Source organism: Mytilus trossulus, chromosome 7, assembly GCF_036588685.1.
Source record: "Mytilus trossulus isolate FHL-02 chromosome 7, PNRI_Mtr1.1.1.hap1, whole genome shotgun sequence".
Lineage (NCBI taxonomy): Eukaryota > Metazoa > Mollusca > Bivalvia > Mytilida > Mytilidae > Mytilus > Mytilus trossulus.
In genome coordinates, this window is record NC_086379.1 from 5,721,746 (window position 1) to 5,741,473 (window position 19,728).

Consider the following 19,728-nt stretch of genomic DNA (forward strand, 5'->3'; position numbering starts at 1 on the left):
ACTTATCCAAATTCAAATGAAATGAGGCTGGTTTTTCAAATATATTTTATTTACCAATTATAATTATTATGATATATCACAATGATACAAAATATCCAAATGAAACCAAACACAATCTGCTTTTGTTAGGTGTGTACGAATATCAAAAAACAAATTGATTCTAGGGATATGATTTTGGACACGTCTGTAAATTATCTCTACAATAAAAAGGAGGAAAAGGATCTGCATCATGGGTTTTGTATCATTAGCATAATATTACATTTATACAAAATAAATGTTGACATTACTGAGGATTCTATTTATTTTCCGGGTTGTTTTTATAATATTGTTTTGAATACTAATTAGGGGGAGATAATCCTAATGTAATTTCCAATTAAATAAGCATTATGAATTAAATTAAATCATGTCTAATTTTTGATACATGTATTAAATTCTGTAAACAGAGTAATTATTCTTTGTTTAATAAAAAAAAACTTTTTATTGCTAACCAAACTGATAAAAGAATTCCATAAACAACAGAATCCTCAATTAGTGCCAACTTTTAAAAATGACATTAAAAAAACATTACAATTCTTAAACAAAGGAAATTAAAGCTATGTTTATGCTACAATAAAAAATACATGAATCAAATTATTTTTTGAGAACAAACTCAACTTATTTACTGGGTTATAAAAAAACAAAATAGCAGAGACTTGGATTAAGAGGATTTTTCAGAGGGCCCCCTTCAGTGGGAAAAATTTGGTTTAATATTTAGGGAATCACTAAAAGATGACTGGAGCAGGGCCCCGCTGAAGCAGTCAGTGCCCCCCATATTCCTGGAAAATTTCTGGATCCACCACTGACTAAATATCTTGATCTGTGCAAAAAATTATTAGATCACCAAGGATATGTTTAACAATTCATTTCATATTTTTAATCACATGCTGTTTTAAAATAAAAAGTAAAGTTTATTTACTCACACCAAATTTCTAAGCATATTAATCTTTATTAAATATCCCCCCCCCCCCAAAAAAAAAACCCCTTAAATTTGGTTGATTGTACAGGAAATGACTGGTGTTGGGCCCCTTTATGTTAAGTTCTGGATTCGCAAATAGGTAAAGTGAGTAAGTGTATGATATGTTTGTTTATCCATCTACAACTTTAACCCACAATTATCAAGATTAAATGGGACTTTCTCTAAACTTTCAAATAATCTTCAGTATCTGCCAACACTGTGTTCCATTGTTTTCACTTCAAAAAGGTTGGGAAAACCCAAAATTTCATTATAATAAATTAAAAAACATACTGATTTTAGTACAGAAAATCAGCTGAAAGTTTCAATGAAAATCTACCAAGCTGTGGATGAGAGCTGATGATGGACAAACAAACAAACAATACAAATCTTCTTTAACACCCCATTTCAAAGGCATATTTATGGGGATGTCTCCTCTCCCTGTTGCGGGAAAAAATTTGTTTAATCAATTGCGCTGGCCCCCTCTAAGAAAGTCCTTTAGGACCCCACAAAATTTAAGTTTTAATGATTCATCAATTAAAAAACAATAATTGAATGCAAATGGAATACAAATAATATAAATAAAAAAATATCCAATTTGAAACTCAATACAGGAATAAAAACAATTTGTTTACAACTCATTCTGCCACAAGATTACTGTCTAAGGATTCTACTAAAAAAAGATAGTAACAGTTCAGCCACGGTTTGCAGGATATTGTCTGAAGATTGTACCACACAAGGCAGCAAAGGTGACACTTTCAACTGAAAAGAAATAAAGTCAAGTTTTAATTATTGTTTGATTTCGAATTAATTATTATTCTGGAATATAATAACATTTAATGTGCAATTTTTCAAATAAAAAAAAGAACCTGATATCACTGAATGTGAAATATAACTAGAGGCTCCAAAGAGCCTGTGTCGCTCACCTTGGTCTATGTGAATATTAAACAAAGGAAGCAGATGGATTCATGACAAAATTGTGTTTTGGTGATGGTGATGTGTTTGTAAATCTTACTTTACTAAACAGTCTTGCTGCTAATATTTATCTCTATCTATAATGAACTTGGCCCAGTAGTTTCAGTGGAAAATGTTAATAAAAATTTACAAATTTTATGAAAATTGTTAAAAATTGACTATAAAGGACAATAACTCCTTAGGGGGTCAATTGACCATTTCGGTCATGTTGACTTAATTGTAAATCTTACTTTGCTGAACATAATTGCTGTTTACAGTTTATCTCTTTTTATAATAATATTCAAGATAATAACCAAAAACAGCAAAATTTCCTTAAAATTACCTTAAAAGGGGCAGCAACCCAACAATGGGTTGTCAGATTTATCTGAAAATTGAAGGGCAGATAGATCTTCATCTGATAAATAATTTTACCCCATGTCGGATTTGCTCTAAATGCTTTGGTTTTTGAGTTATAAGCCAAAAACTGCATTTTACCCCTTTGTTCTATTTTTAGCTGTGGCGGCCATCTTGATTTGATAGTCGGGTCACCGGACACATTTTTAAAACTAGATGCCCCAAAGATGATTGTTGCCAAGTCTGGATTAATTTGGCCTAGTAGTTTCATAGGAGAAGATTTTTGTAAAAGATAACTAAGATTTACGAAAAATGGTTAAAAATTGACTATAAGGGCAATAACTCCTAAAGGGGTCAACTGACCATTTCGGTCATGTTGACTTATTTGTAAATCCTACTTTGCTAAACATTATTGCTGTTTACAGTTTATCTCTATCTATAATAATATTCAAGATAATAACCAAAAAACAGCAAGATTTCCTTTTAATTACCAATTCAGGGGCAGCAACCCAACAAAGGGTTGTCTAATTCGTATGGAAATTTCAGGGCAGATAGATCTTGATCTGATAAACAATTGTACCCCATGTCAAATTAGCTCTAAATGCTTTGATTTTTGAGTTATAAGCCAAAAACAGTATTTTACCCCTATGTTCTATTTTTGGCCGTGGCGGCCATTTTGTTTGGTGGACCGGGTCACCGGACACATTTTTTGAACTAGATACCCCAATAACAATTGTGGCCAAGTTTGATTGAATTTGGCCCAGTAGTTTCAGAGGAGAAGATTTTTGTAAAAGATTACTTTAATTTAAGAAAATGGTTAAAAATTGACTATAAAGGACAATAACTCCTTAACGGGTCAACTGACCATTTCGGTCATGATGACTTATTTGTATATCTAACTTTACTGAACATTATTGCTGTTTACAGTTTATCTCTATCTATAATAATATTCAAGATAATAACCAAAAACTGCAAAATTTCCACAAAATTACCAATTCAGGGGCAGCAACCCAACAACAGGTTGACCGATTCATCTGAAAATTTCAGAGCAGATAGATCTTGACCTGATAAACAATTTTACCCCATGTCAGATTTCCTCTAAATCCTTTGGTTTTTGAGTTATAAGCCAAAAACTGCATTTTACCCCTATGTTCTATTTTTAGCCGTGGCGGCCATCTTGATTGGTTGACCGGGTCACGCCACACATTTTTTAAACTAGATACCCCAATAATGATTGTGGCCAAGTTTGGTTCAATTTGGCCCAGTAGTTTCAGAGGAGAAGATTTTTGTAAAAGTTAACAACGACGACGGACGACGGACGCGGGACGACGACGGACGCCGGAAGCAAAGTGATGGGAAAAGCTCACTTGGCCCTTCGGGCCAGGTGAGCTAAAAAATAGAAGATGTGGTATGATTGCCAATGAGACAACTCTCCACAAGAGACCAAATGATACAGAAATTTAAAACAACTATAGACTGTATGACCGTCGACAATGAGCAATGCCCATAAACCCTTATCAAGTCAACTGTAAAAGATTCCCAAAATGACATCTGTAAAACAATTCAATCAAGATAACTAATGGCCTCATTTATGTACAAAAAATGAACAAAAAACAAATATGTAACACATCAACATACAACCCCAGAAACAGGCTCCTGAAGACAAAAATAAACTTTCCAAACTTTTCTGAGACTTAAGGTGGTACCTTACACTACAGGGAGATAAATCTGTAAAATCAGCTAAACGTTTTAATTATGTTGTGTTATTAGGGAGGATTAAGCTTTTTAATGATCAAAAGTAGTGTTTGTAAAACTGCTATATAATCAGTGTAATTTATCTGATAAAATAGTTCATTCAACGTTTTTGAAATTTTTATATTTTTGTCAAAGGGTCAAAAGTAATACTTTGTCAAAATTTTATGAAAATATAAACGAGCCAAATTAATTTTAGTGAAAGTGTTGGGTACCACCTTAACATCAATTTTCCATGAGTAATTATTTGAAATATTCAACATGATGAATGCAGAAGCTGCTGATAAATTCACTAAACAAAAAAGTTAAAATAATTGAATACGGTATGTTATTTGTTGTTTAGTTGACACTTACTGCACACAAAATTTATGTTAAAAATTTGTAAGGGTTCCACGGAACCCAGTGTCTCGCCTGTTTTTGCTGTAAATCGCAGGCTCAACAACAATGAGGAAAAAAATCAATAAAAATATTCCTCTTGTTACTATTTTATGATTGTAAGAAAATCTAAGTCCATTTAAAAGTAAATAACAGAAAAAACGGAGTAATCCTTTTACAAACTTTACTTCTGGATACAATCTTATGATCATAAATAAGCTTCTGTCCAAGTTTGGTACAAACCCAGGATAGTTAAAGAAAGTTATTAAAATTTTAAAAACTTTAACCACAGAGTGAATGTAATGGTTCCCCGCAGAAAAAACTAAGTCCATTTAAAAGTAAAATATGGAAAAAATGGAATTATTTATTTACAAAATTTACTTCTGGATACTATCTTAAGATCATATACAAGCTCCTGTCCAAGTTTGGTACAAACCCAGGGTAGTTTAAGAAAGTTATTAAAATTCTAAAAACTTTAACCACAGAGTGAATGTAATGTTTCCCCGCAGAAAAAAAAAGTTCCTTTATAAGTAAAATACGGAAAAAATTGAATTTTATTTTTACAAAATTTACTTCTGGATATTATCTTATGATCATAAACAAGCTTCTGTCCAAGTTTGGTACAAACCCAGGATAGTTTGAGAAAGTAATTAAAATTCTAAAAACTTTAACCACAGAGTGAATGTAATGTTTCCCCGCAGAAAAAAAAGTTCCTTTATAAGTAAAATACAGAAAAAATGGAATTTTATTTTTACAAAATTTACTTCTGGATACTATCTTATGATCATAAACAAGCTTCTGTCAAAGTTTGGTAGAAATCCAGTAAAGTTTAAGAAAGTTATTAAAATTTCAAAAACTTTAACCACAGAGTGAATATTTGTTGACGCCGCCGACGACGACGGAATGTAGGATCGCTTAGTCTCGCTTTTTCGACTAAAGTCGAAGGCTCGACAAAAATGTAGGAATAAAATTCTTTTGAAAGTTGAAACGAATATATGAACCACTGAATGTTAGGCAGTTATTATGCATCTTTTTATAAAAGCTATTTTTTTTCTTGATATCAGGTTATATCCCCTTCATAATTCTTGTTCAGGAAAGGGACAAAAAATCAGTAAAAATGGATACATAGATATCTAGGGGCATAGATACATGTATAATTAAAATTTAAATTGTTTGTTGATTAATAAATTCTCACCTTAAACAGCTCTCTTTACTCCTCAAGCAAGTTACCCAAAGGAAACTTGTGATGCTAACCTGTAAAACAAAGTTCAAGGTCAGTTATTCGCAACTTTAAAAAATATATATAGATCATAATAATTGATTAAAAGTTCTCGAATGACTACAAAATTCTGTGAGAAAATAATTGGTATTCAAAATCAAACTAATGGTTATGTTTTCTGCTCTTTGTATGTTTTTTTTATCTCTCCAACTCATTTTCGATTGCTATTTTCAATTCTATTAAGTTTGCAATACAAAAATAAACTTGTACTTTATCATATAGTATAGTATTTCAAACCTTTAAAAAAACAATTGATATCAATTACTATTAAATTATGAAAAAAACTAAAAGCTTGTATACCTACCATCAAGTTAACAATATCAGATTTTCAAGTCTTACTCCCGACACCATGAAAACATTGTAATTTCAACAACCTGGAAAAAAATGTTTTTAAGATTAAATTGTACATAAGATTTTTTTTAAAAGTGTAACAAAATTATGCCTTGTCACATTTCTTATGAATTTGTCTTATACTATCATTTTCTGTATGTTAACTTGATACCTAAGGTACAAAACAATTCAATTGAATACAAGTTGTTGTTCACATCCATTTGTATTTTTGTGCATCTGATGAGTTGAGCCTTTTTCAACTGATTTTTATAGTTCGTTCTTATGTTGTACTGTTATATCACTGTCCCAGGTTAAGGGGAGGGTTGGGATCCTGCTAACATGTTTAACCCCGCCACATTATTTATGTACATGCTTGTCCCAAGTCAGGAGCCTGTAATTCAGTGGTTGTCGTTTGTTTATGTGTTACATATTTGTTTTTCGTTCATTTTTTTTACATAAATAAGGCCGTTAGTTTTCTTGTTTGAATTGTTTTACATTGTCTTATCAGAACCTTTTATAGTTGACTATGCAGTATGGGCTTTGCTCATTGTTGAAGGCTGTACAGTGACCTATATTTGTGAATGTCTGTGTCATTTTGGTCTTTTGTGGATAGTTGTCTCGGGCAGAATCAATTTGCGCCAATTGTAGTTTTGAAAAGGTATTAATTGCGCCACTATCTTTTATTTTGGTGGTATTAATTGCGCCACTAAATGAAATGAAATTGTGCCACATTTACCTGTAAATAATTTTTACCTATATCATACTTGTACATGTTTTACCTATATCATAAATGTATTATAATTTACCTTTCTACTTAAAATTTAACTGAACACTCGTCAAATTTAAAAAAAAAATGAATTGTTTAGTAATAGAATATTTTACACGAGTGAAGATGTCTGAAAAAGAAAAGCAACCGATATGTTGTCAAAACAACCTTCAAAAAATAATAAATTCAGAGCTTTTCAAAATTGAAGAAAAAAATTTATAAAAGAAAGATTTAAAATATGTGCGTTAGTCAATGTAATATAGAGAGAAGAAAACTCCATCCGGCTCAACCTAAAAAACAAGCAGAATTTCACAGAATATTAGATGATATTGTGTTAATTGTTACAAACAAAGATGCTGACTTTGTATTGTTAACGATCCAAAAAGCGGGCTAATTTTATAAGATGCGAGGCTAATTTAAAATTTATGTGTACAGTGTGTACAGAGGAAGTTTTTGCTGATGGTACCTTATACTACCTATAAATGTTGTCAATAATATTTCAAACAACTTTATACTATATATGGCTTTAGAATAGACATTATATTCCCTTAGTAGTTTGTCTGTTGCCGTCAAAATCAGAAGCTTGTTCCAAGAAAATGTTTTCCTTACTTGATTAAAATTGCAAGAACTACCGTTCCCCAGGCCAGATAAATGAAGAGGGAAGTCAATCATTTATAGTTGTTATAAATAAATAAAAATAAATAAAAATGGCGCAATTAGATGATTGTTTTATTGGCGCAAATGATACCTATAGCTTAGAAAATTAGGTGGCGCAAAAGAAGTATTGGCGCAATTAAGTTGTGGCGCAAATGAGTTACTTTTTGGCGCAAAAAGATATCGCCCGTTGTCTCAATGGCAAACATACCACATCTTCTTTTTAATGTGTTATAAAATTGTTCAGCATTGATGTAGATGTCCTCAAAATCAAACCTATTATAAACAAATAATTTAAAATGCCTATAATAATATGATCATTAGTTTTGTGGAATATTTCAACTCACCACATATTTTTCATGGTAAGGCCTCAGACTGGGTTGAAGATTTAATTGACCATCTTCCTTAAGAGCTGCTATCCTAACCTGGAAGGTGGTTTATGTCCTCATCTTATTGTCCATTTGCTTTCAGAAATAACATTATGTAAAAATAAATATCAGATGCACTTTTTAAGTCTTTTGAAATTTCACCTTATCAATTGTAGTTACCCACAATTTCTCCCACCCTCCAAATCTATTATCTATAGCTAGAGCTCTGCTTACATTTTTTTTTATTTACAGAACTCTAAATAAAAGTAATTTTAGCAAGTATACATCTGATATTTAAAGAAAATGTGTACAAAAGTGAATATTTTAATTAAAAAAGTTATATTCCATATAAACACTCAGGAAATTTCAAGTATAATGAGTATAACTATAAAGGAATTACCTCCCTTTTGTCCTGAAAATTTCACCCTGTTGAGACTCCACACCCTTTAAATATTTAACAATACAAAATTTGTATTATTAAAATAAAGAAATAATAATATGTAAAAACTACAACACATTTCAATAAAGGGATGCGCTTTAGCACATGATACGGCCGTTGCTCTTTTAAGTTTCACCAAAACTGCATAAAACCCCCCTTTTTTAACTATAAAAATTCATTACTTAAGAAAACGTAAATTAATAAAAAGGGAAAGTGAGCTGATGTCAATAGATATAAACAATTCACCAAAGTTTCATGGACATTGGTGAAAGCCTTTTTGAGTTATTGTCCAGGTGTGAAAAATCCCCCTTTTTTATGAATAAAGCCCCATAAATCCAAAACTTAAAATCTGGAATTTATAAAAATTGAAAGGGAGCAATAACAAAATGTATATAAAAATTCAGGAAACTAAAAAAAAACACTTTACATATTTTTTTTAGATTCTCCATTCTAAACCAACTGGAGGCCTTTTGACTAGACAGACCATTATTAAGTTGACAAGTAAAATTTGTCTGTTCCATTTCATTTTCAAAGTAAAAATGAAATAGAGATACAGGGGGTGGGGGAATAACGAAGAAGATCTAACAATTGTAAATACAAGCTTCCAATCTAATTGAAAATGGAGAATCTTTACACCTTTTTTTTTTTTTTTTTTTTTTTTTTATAAAAAATTACATTTTTTGAAATATATACAAAAAAAATTTGAATAACATTCTTCAGTTTTATCACATAATCATTGCTGCAGCCACAGCTTCCTGAAATAGAAATAAACATTCTTAAACATATTTGTCAAAACAAGATCAAACCGATATACCGATTTATACAATTATTAGCAAAAAAGGATGATAAAATCAATGGTTGATGTGCATCATGTTTATTTTCCTTTATTAGTTGTATGAATTAATGCATTGGTTTTCTAGTTTGAAACTGTTTCACATTTTGTTATGTTCAGGCAGGGCCTTTAAAACTGGTACTGTAAAAACAGAAATTATTGCATGCTATTCTTGTGATTTTTCAACAAATGGACAAATATGCTAGATAAATAATCCCAAGATTTCAGAAAAATCTGGCCTCAAAGTTTTGCATTAGAGATTAGATTTATAAATACAAGTTCCTATTGTGATATTCAACCAGTTGCATTATTTACATTCATATAGGTTTTGCTCATTGCTGAAGGTCCTACAGTGATTGTAATTTGCTTCTTTTATTGATAGTTGAGTAGTTGGCAATCTTATAACATCTCTTTATTCTTAAATACCCAATCCAGTATTCTTACATACCCAATCCAGATTACCAGTATAATTAAAACTATTAATTTGTAAAATATTTCAAAATACATGTGTTCATAAAAAAATACATGGTGAATTTAAAAGTTCATTAATCAATATTTTAGTTTCTTACCATAAAATTCAGCTCCAATGGCCGTTTCCCAGCTTCAATCCTTGCAGACAAGCTGTGGTGCTAACCTGAAATATAAAATACAAAATTGTTTTAAGGCGAAGTGTACGTAATTAAACTTTACAATGGATTTTTTTAAAATTTCACATACGAATTCTGCTTGTAAAATTACACAATAAAATGAAATAAAAAAAGGGGGTAACCGTTTTCGTTTTTGAGATACAAGCCGTTGAAATTAACTACTCGATACACCAAAATTACAAAGGATATATAGGGAAAATCATCAAAATTAGCAGATATTTTTACATTATCAAAATTTTCTATTTGTTGGACAATGGATTTTTTTCTAAAATTGATATACGATTTACAAATAAAAGACGAATCCATCGGTGCAAAGAAAGTCCTTAGCAACCGTATTAGTTTTTATGCTACTCTCTAGCTGTTGAAGTTTAGTTTTTGGCCGGAACATTGAAATTATCTGGCGACGTCATTGTCTGCAGTAAGGTCGCTACAACTTCTACGACGAAACTCTATTATACCGTACAATGCCGTAGCAATGGCCTTCGTGTGTATTACCCGTCTTCCTATGTATTACAAATGATCTTACGCTATAATTTGATAAGGAAATAAACTAACTAATTTTAAAGAATATTTCTGTCGCAAAAGAAAATGCAAGTTTGTAAATTAATTTACCGCAAATCAAAGAAATTTGCCGTAGACTCTAATTTCATCTTTTCTATATTAGAGTTATTTCCGAACCTTTTTCAATGCTGGCATGGATTGTTTAATTCTTTTATGAATCAAATATCGAGTTTGAATTAGTCCCTGTTAACACAGTGTTGTCAGAATGAATTGATCGGCTTTAATACTAAGATCTTGTATACACCTCGTTTTCAATCTTACTTCTGTATGTTTATATTTAAAAAAGTAGACCTATTTTCTGCATATTTTCATGTTCGTCATTCTGCATGTTGTTGATCTGAGGATTTGCACACAATATAGTCTACATCATAAACCTATTTCATTTAAGTCATGTTTACACACATGCTAAAGACGCATCTCTGCCAAAACATATTTTATTTTACAAAATTTCCAATCTCGATCCCTTTCCCTTTTCTTTAACTAAATGACAAAGAATGATGTAATGTTTGCTGAATGAAGTTTCAGTAACGTAAGAAAATATTTGTTTGTTCCATGCGTAATTTGTTAAAAATCCACATTTAAGGATTTAAATTGATTGATTGATTGTTGGTTGCTTAACGTCCAGTGGCAAATATGTCATGCATGTTCAGGACGAGAACAATTTAATAATAAATACAATAGGAAGTTTTGTTCATATAAACAGATGCCATCCGGGATGATGGTCTGGGAAATTTGGAGTGCCACCAGAAAATGAGACTACATGTATATTAGATAGGGACAGCAATTTTTCCGCATGCAACAGTCCACTTATTCAACCCTTAAATTATAGTTGTTACAATGGTTTTTAGCGGGCATAGAGTGTGGCACTCTCTTTACACGAGGCATTGGATTTAGCATTCCCATTCTGACCGGACGTGACTGCGAGCTTAATAAATCCTGCACAGCCAAACGGACGCTCCTCTTCGGCAAATCTTTTACTGCCGGTCGGGAGAAGACCAAGCGACCATATTTCGTTACCCTAGTAACACGGATTTAAACAATAAGCATAATGCATACTATGGTTCTTAAACTATTTTAGTTCTTATACATCCGTGGCTTTAAAATGTTCTGCCTTTAGTGTCCCTCATCTAGGTTAATCCAGAAAAGCGCTTCATTTCATTTTATCTTCTGAATTTTTTAGACCGCAATGAGGTTAAAAAGAAGGACTCGCTTATATATACATTTTTAAAAAAATAGAAAAGATCGGAGTATTTGGTATAACTACCAGTCGCAGATATTTCAAACATGTATATTCAAAATGAAAACCTTACACCTTATGTGATTCTTTTGAGATCGACGTACCTAGTCAGTGCAATAACTACCACAACATACCCATGCAGTATTATGAAATAATATTTCGGTAGGGGAATGCTTTAAATAGCGATGAATATAGAGTAACGCTTTAAATTAACTGGTGTAAAATTAATTATATAAGAATGCGACCTTATGAGAATTATCATGTTCGATGCTTTAAAAATTTTATCTAATAAAATGTTACAAGAATGTACTCAGTGTAATGCACGGAGATTATTCATACTGTATTGCTACACGGGTTTACCTAGCAAAGTGCCGTACGACTATAGCCTCTGCATAATGCAAATGCACGGCTTTCCTATTTATTTCATATAAAACAATAAGGAGATGTGGTATGACATCCAATGAGTCAACTACCCGCCACTGGTTAAATGAAGTCTATGTAAGCAATAAATATTAACAACCAAACTCTTTTCAACAATTAAAGGGACAAAAACATAATGTGTAGGCCACAAAAACACCGATATGAAAAATGCAAAAAATTTCCAACTAGACAATCAACAACCTAATTCATGAAAAAAATAGTTACTAAAAACAAATACCATGTTGTGAAGTAACAGACTTGAACCAAATTGATAAACAAACCAGTATAAAACTATTAGTCCAATAATACATATCTTTGGAGTTTGAAATGTATATTCAACGATTTTTATCGGATATTTTTTTTTGGGGGGGGGGGGGTCAATGTTGATAATAAGAAAAGTAATATCCTATAAAAAAAAATGTTGAATGTCAATGATATGAAACTCCAAATTCTTACATTATTGGACAAGTAATTTGCAGATCCTTACAGGAGTTGGACCCCCCTTTTTGGGCCGATCAATGCATTTGAATGGGGACATATAGTTGGAACCCCCCCCCCCTTTTTTTAATGGCTGGATCCGCCCCTGCTAGTACACCAAGGGCTTCTCAATTCTTGTATTATGATCTATTATCATGAACTAAGTGAAAGCATAGAGCTGACTGAGTGCGAGATCTTCCTGGATAATCATTGAGGTCATTTCACCTCTCATTTCACTAAACATTAAATCACAGTTACAAGTGCCACAAAACTTTCCTGGCCTCTTTTCTTTAACCGTAATGATATTTTCTACTCATTTTTAATCTTGAATTGAGACATTAGGAATAATTAACACGTTACTCTGTCAAAATTACATTTTTTTTTTTATTTGAAATGATGCACACAGGCACAATAAAAGAAAACAAATTTTGCTATCTCTTCGAAATTGGAATTTGGAAAAGAAGAAATGACATGTTATATTTTTATCATACATGAATCATGTGTATTTGTACTTTCAATTTCAATTTGGTTCTAAATTTAGATTCAGTTTTCCAATAAATTTCGGACGGAATAGAAGACACCTGTTTATTTTCTGCACATGTATAAAAAGTTGAAAACTGGAAGTTGAAGGACATAGTTTTTACTTATTCTAAGATAAATGTTTAGAGTGATCACTTTTTAGTTTACTATGAGTATATTTTTGGGGCCTAATTTGTTAACTTTTGTCTTTGTTCTTCCGACTTGTAAGTGTTGCCCTAGACTAGTCGTCAAATTATATTCTCTTGGTATCGTCTTATTTTCTAAATTGATATAAAACATGTCCTAAAATTTTCATTAGCACAAAATACGAACATGTCAACGTTTTTTTAATCTAATAATTAATTTCACATGTCATTCATTAATTGTTCGGTAACCTAAAACTGTATGTTGAGTACTGTGTGTTTTTGTTCAAAACTACGGCTTGTAAAACGATATTGTTGGGTCAATTCAGGTTTAATTTTAAAAATTAGATAATTAATAATAGAAGTAGAATCGTCACATGTTTATTTATTTATAATTCTGTTGTGAGGCGTTTTTACAATCTGTTGATATCAAAAGTTTTTACACGAAATGCCTTTCATGTCCCATGCGTCTGAAACAAAAAAAAATCAACTAGTATTAAAGTCAGGCTGCACTAAACAATAGAATGCTTTGATTTCTAAATGGAGTAATTCAGATAATTTCTCATGATTAGGTTTTTTAAGACAGCATGGGCGTGCTTGTTGGATTTATGATAGACCGCAGGAAGTATTTTCTCTTTACTGTGTCCTTTCTTGGAGTAAGGGAGATAACTTGCGTAACTAACGTCGAACGTTATTAATCCCGTATTCCGCTGGGGGCGTGCAATTACGTACACTTCGCCTTAAAGGATAACTTCTGAAATACTGTATCTATGATATATAAAATGGGTTATATATGCGATAGGTTTTGAGAACATTGGTTAGACATCAATCCAACAACACAATTCAATCCTAAAAGGAGTAGTCTTAAAAGGGTTAAGTTAGCCCTAAGATTTTTTATTTTTTTTAAATCAAGCCCAAATACTACAAATTTAACATATATATTGTTCTGGTATCATTATTGATACAAAATAAACACTTCATTTTGGCACCTGACACTATAAACTATTAAGTTATGACATCTTGATTATGCAATTCTGGTGTATTCGCAAAAGCGCCAATTAAGGTCCAATTTTTCACAATTCAGAACAGTTTTTAGCATATCCAGTAATAGTTTACATCTTTTTATTTAAATACATGTATTACCCTTGGTTCCTATAAGTTACGAAACATTTTGGATCAAAGGTATTCTTTAAGCTTTTAGGTAAGAAAATTCACAAAATTATAGCATTTTGATAATATCTCCCAATATAGCTAATTATGGAGACTACAATGTATTATAAAGAAGCGATTTTTTTTAAGTCACATTAAGTTTCTTGAAATATATCCATTTAAGATCCAAATTGGGGCCCCTTTGATATTCTATGATAAAAGTTGAAATTTAAAATCTATTATAAGGCCATACTTTGCCAAGAGACCATTGTCATATGATACTGATAAAATAAAGAGTATATACTGTTGACCAAACTCTTATAAACCTTTAACCCTAAAAAAGTCAGTATTCATTTTAAAATAATCTTATTTATAGATTATTTTTTTTTAAACAGGATTAACAATACTGGTACCTACCTACATATTAGCTGTATTTGACCACCAAGTCTTATTCCCACACCATGAAAACATGCCACAGAAAGTACCTAAAAAGAAATTAACACATTTATTAATTTTACAAACCAATTTCTATGTCAACCTAAAGATTGATTTACACATTTTTCTGATTTCTTACTTCAAGTACCAATAGTATAAAATCCACATATTTGGTAAAGATTGAAAAACAAACAAAAGTAGTCAAGGTTTATGATTTGAATTCTGCACTCAACTAATTTGAATAATGAAAATGAGTTGTCTCCCACTGAATGAACAAATCTTGCTGTTAATTGTGCTAGTCTCCCCTTGAAAGTTAATTCCTATCTTAGAATTTACTCCTGCAATTGTAATAGATAGATAGTTTATTCTCATAAAACCATGCAAGTACAAAGGTTACAGAGAAGTTGAAAAATAATATACACACACCGGAAGTTACAGTCGAACTTGCCGCTTGAAAGGTTAGTAGTTGCATTTTCTTGTTTATATCAATGAAATTTTGATTAATAAGTTGGCACACCGAATGTCAGATAGTATGTAGTTTTAAAATACACAATTGTTTTTGCTAGAAAGCGTGCAGTTATTGAAAACACTTTGACACAGTTCCAAATTTTCAACGAATTTTTGTGTCGAAGTGTTAGCATTAACTGCACGATTTCCAGCAATGATAATTGTGTATTTCAAAACTAGATAGTAACCGATATTCCGTGCACTACCTTATTTATTAAATTTCATTGATATAAACAAGTAAATACGACTACTTACCTTTCAAGCGGTCTGCTCGACTGTTACTTCCGGTGTGTGTATATCCATCATGTGATTTTGATTGTACCCCTTGACAATGGTATCCCAAAATATTAAACTGGTAAATAAATTATTGAAAGATGTTTTTCATGCAGAAAATAAGGATGAATATGTACATTTAACAAATATTTCTAGAAAATGTATAGAAATTGTTTGACTTCAATAAACTTGCCTTCTCAATTTCATGGTAAAGCCTCAGACTTGGTTGAAAATTTTATTGACCATCTTCCTTAGAGCTGCTCTCCTGGCTGCCAGAGTGGCTGTCATCATTGTCTTAATTGCAATCTTTTCGTTTTTGGTCCATTATTTATAGAAATAAATAAAAAAAATATCAGATGCACTCTCAATTAATCACGTATCTTGAAATTTCACCAAATCAATTCTACCGATAGTGTCCCATAATTTCTCCCACCCTTAAATCTATTATCTGGAGCTCTGTTTACATTTTTTTTTATTTACAGAACTCTGAATAATAGTCATTGTTAGCTAGTATACATCTGATATTAAACAAAAAACTTATACATATGAATATTTAAGTAAAATAATAAATTTAAAAGAATGAGGAGTTAAACAGGGGAATAATTTATTACCTCCCTTTGCCAAAAATTTCACCTGTTTAGACTCCACATCATTGCTATATCTAACAAAAATACAAGATGGTATAGCTATAATAAATAATAAATAATTTGATATAAATTATTTAAATAATTAACAAAAATATTTAGTACATCATTGTTCACCTAGGTGGTTCACTTCCATTACTCCGATTTTCTCAACCAATTGAAAAAATTGACACCAAGATATATAACAAATCTTGCTTATTGTGGCATTTAACACTAAAAATCTGAATTAATCTTTTCTCACCAAGATGTGTTTTTTTCTATGCTTCTTGTGAAATAATCATTTTTATAGCTAAAAACACTGCAAAAAATAACAAACTAATGAAGAAAAAAGAGATACATCCAACAAATCAGAAAACCAAAATGTACATTTTAACAAAATAACATTATTTTTCTTTTTTTTTTTAGATTCTCCATTTTTAACCTTCTGGAAATGTTTGATAACACATTGACCATAATTAAGATATCAAGAGTAGGTCTAAAAGTAAAATCGGAAAATTATGAAGTATCAATTTAGCCAACAACTTCCAGCTTTGTTGAAAATGGAGAATCTTTACAATTTTTAATTTTTTTTTTTGGTAAAAAAATATGAACATTTTTTAAAACATACACAAAAATAGTCTGAATTACATTCTTTTTGGTTTCAGTTGTATTGCACAATAATTTCCTGCAGCCACAGTTGAAGTCACCTGAAAAAGAAATATACATTCTAATATCTTTCAGAACAATATTCAATGCAAAGGAATAAGTAACTAGTTAATAAATGCACTTATGATGCATAGAACAATAGAACATTGCTTTTACTTTGCTTTGAAGTGATTCTGTAGACTGAATTTACAAACAACCAGTCTTCAGTAGCAAACAAGGGATGACAAGTAGTTGGTTGTTGTTCGACGTATTTATAGATTATCGTTAAGATCACCAATGATAATCTGTTTATCGCTATTTTACCTATGACGACCTTGTCAATTTTAATGTCAATTTTGTTAGCAACGCCACATGGTCTCCTTAGTTTCTAGCGATAATTTTTCCATCTCAAGCGAGAAGCATGATATGAAAATTATCACAAAAAAGATCAAAGGAAAAATGCACAAAATAGCGATAATTGTTATTATTTCATGGTTTCATTATAAATCAAGCTGTTGGTTTTCTTGTTTGAATTGTTTCACATTTTGCCATGTTTCTAACTTTTAAAGTTAACTGTAAGGTATATGTTTGGCTCATTGTTGAAGGCCATAGTGACCATTTGTTGCTTACATATCATTTGGTCTCTGGGAGATAGTTGTTTCAGTGGCAATCATACCACATGATGGTCCACATCCCATTCATTATACAATGTATATACGGGAACAATTTTAGAAAACTTACAGATAGCAAGATTTTCTAAGTAACTGAATAATTTTTTTATTTCCTTTATTTATCTTGATACCTCCCTTTAGATTATATCACAGTTATAGTTCAAGAAAAATTAAAGTTTACTACGTCTCAAGATCTGCATAATTAAAATATAATACTTCTTTGCATAACATTCTAGGGTATTTACATGTTCTTGGCTAAATGACTCATTAATTTATGTATTGGTTCTTACCATATTAGTCAGCTCCAATGGCCATTCTCAGCCTCAATCCTTACAGACAAGCTGATGCTAATCTGAAATATAAAGTGTTAAGTCTTACCAGAATGGTTTCAAAAGATCACTGTTACCATATGAAATTATAAAGAAATAGGTTATATATGTGTAATAGAGGCTGAGAACATATATTAACTAGATAGCAATCCAACAAACTAATTAATTAGGTTCGATATTCAAAATTACGTTATGTTTGTACTGATAAAAAAAAAATGCGTAAACTAGAAACCAAACTCTTACAAACTTTCAAGCCTGAACCACATAAAATTTAAAAAGAATATTTATAAAACATTTATTTTATTCGAAACTGTATACTGGCACCTACCTATATACTAGCTGTATTAGACCTCCAAGTCTTATTCCCACACCATGAAAAAATCTCACAAAAAAAACCTGAAATATGTGAAAATTTACAATTTATATACTTTATATTTCAATTTCCCCGACATTTACCAAACATTATTCCAATTTCTTACTATAACATAAATAACTGTAAAATCAATATAAAAGATTAAAATCAAAAACAGTCAGTCTTAAGTTTATTGATTGAATTTTCAACTCCACAAAAATAATAATTTAAATATATTCCATTGTTTATAAAGGTAAATTATGAGTTATCTCCCATTGAATGGCAAAAATAACATTTAACATTAGCAACATCAACTCTATCATATGCCCTTAATATACAATTTTTATCAAATTACTGATTGTATAGAAAATGTTTGGCTTAATTAAACTTGCCTTCTTATTTTCTTGGTGAAGCCTCAGACTTGGTTGAAGATTTATGTAACTATCTTCCTTGGAGCTGCTGCCATGGCTACTTTTCATGCTTTTCAACATAATTCTTTGTGATAACCAGTTCACTGAATCCATTTTAATATTCCAATGTCCTTTCCGTTGTATATAATCCAATTGTCCAAAGAATGTTCCAAAGCATCTCACAATATTTTCTTTTTACATTCATGGCAGCATGGAAGTAATTCTCAATATAAAAAATAATTGTTTGAACTCATACATAAAACAGTAAAAATATCAGATGTGCTTTTATACATGTAACTTGAATTTTGAAAATTGACCAAATGTTTTTTTTTAAAAACCCACAATTTCTCTTTCCATTTTTATTTAGAACTATGTTTACATTTTTTTTATTTACATAGCTCAAATTATTGCTCTTATATTAGTTAGCAGACATCTGATATGTAAATACCTAAAAAAAGAGGTTATAAAAAAAGAACAGAATATTTATTGGCTAACACCTTTAAATCACAAACATTTTTTTAATATTTTGGAGCATAGTTTAATAAAATTTCCCTTGTTTCAAGTTTCTCTTTACACACATCATAAGTATGAAAATAATTCTACAAAAATTGATCATAGCCTGAAGTAGCTCAGTTGTGCAAGTTCATATTTTCCATCAACAAAGGAGAATGGTCTTTACTGAAATTTAAATATATGGAAATATAAAAGGTCAAACATTTGTGATGACGATTAACCTTAATCAATTTGCATGCTCATCATGTGAGTTCTAAACAAAAATTGTTACATTCTTACAAAGGTTTAAATAAAAATCTCCTAATTCAAGAATAGAAAAAATTATAACTGCAGGAGTTGATTACACAAACGAGTACTGTCTGTAAATTTTAATAAAATTTCACAAATTTCGGGAAAATGGGGGGAAATTTCTCAACCAGTTTCATACTAGGAATAGCACAACTTCAACGTGAGTGGAATCTTCCTTTGAAGTTTCAATGGTAAAAGAAACGCTGATAATATAAAATACAAATATAATACAAAATAGTGGTATGTTGTAAGAAATCTTTACATTTAGGATAAAATTTAGGATGAAATATTGTAAACTCAAAAAATCCTGTTTCTTTAAATTAAAAAATAATTGTCCAAATTCAAATTCCATGTAATAAAATCATTAAACTAGAATAGTTGAAGGAAATAGTTTCAAAATTTACAATTCAAAAGTAACATTTGTGTTCCCAAATT

At 30.6% G+C, this 19,728-nt stretch overlaps 2 long non-coding RNA genes across 3 annotated transcripts; both read right to left on the minus strand.

Annotated features, from left to right (window-relative positions):
* Nucleotides 1-1,030: 1,030 nt before the first annotated feature.
* On the minus strand, nt 1,031-15,648 carry LOC134724519 (uncharacterized). 2 transcript variants are annotated; one of them, XR_010108442.1, is made up of 7 exons: nt 15,445-15,648; nt 14,665-14,732; nt 9,664-9,728; nt 7,803-9,017; nt 6,010-6,079; nt 5,622-5,680; nt 1,031-1,753 (listed from the first exon to the last, which is right to left on the minus strand). It is a non-coding gene; the product is annotated as an uncharacterized LOC134724519 (long non-coding RNA). The 2 variants fall into 2 exon arrangements; XR_010108441.1 differs by lacking the exon at nt 6,010-6,079.
* Nucleotides 15,649-15,659: 11 nt separating this feature from the next.
* LOC134724520 (uncharacterized) lies at nt 15,660-18,131 on the minus strand. The gene is made up of 3 exons (XR_010108443.1): nt 18,059-18,131; nt 17,692-17,753; nt 15,660-16,792 (listed from the first exon to the last, which is right to left on the minus strand). It is a non-coding gene; the product is annotated as an uncharacterized LOC134724520 (long non-coding RNA).
* Between the last annotated feature and the right edge of the window lie 1,597 nt (nt 18,132-19,728).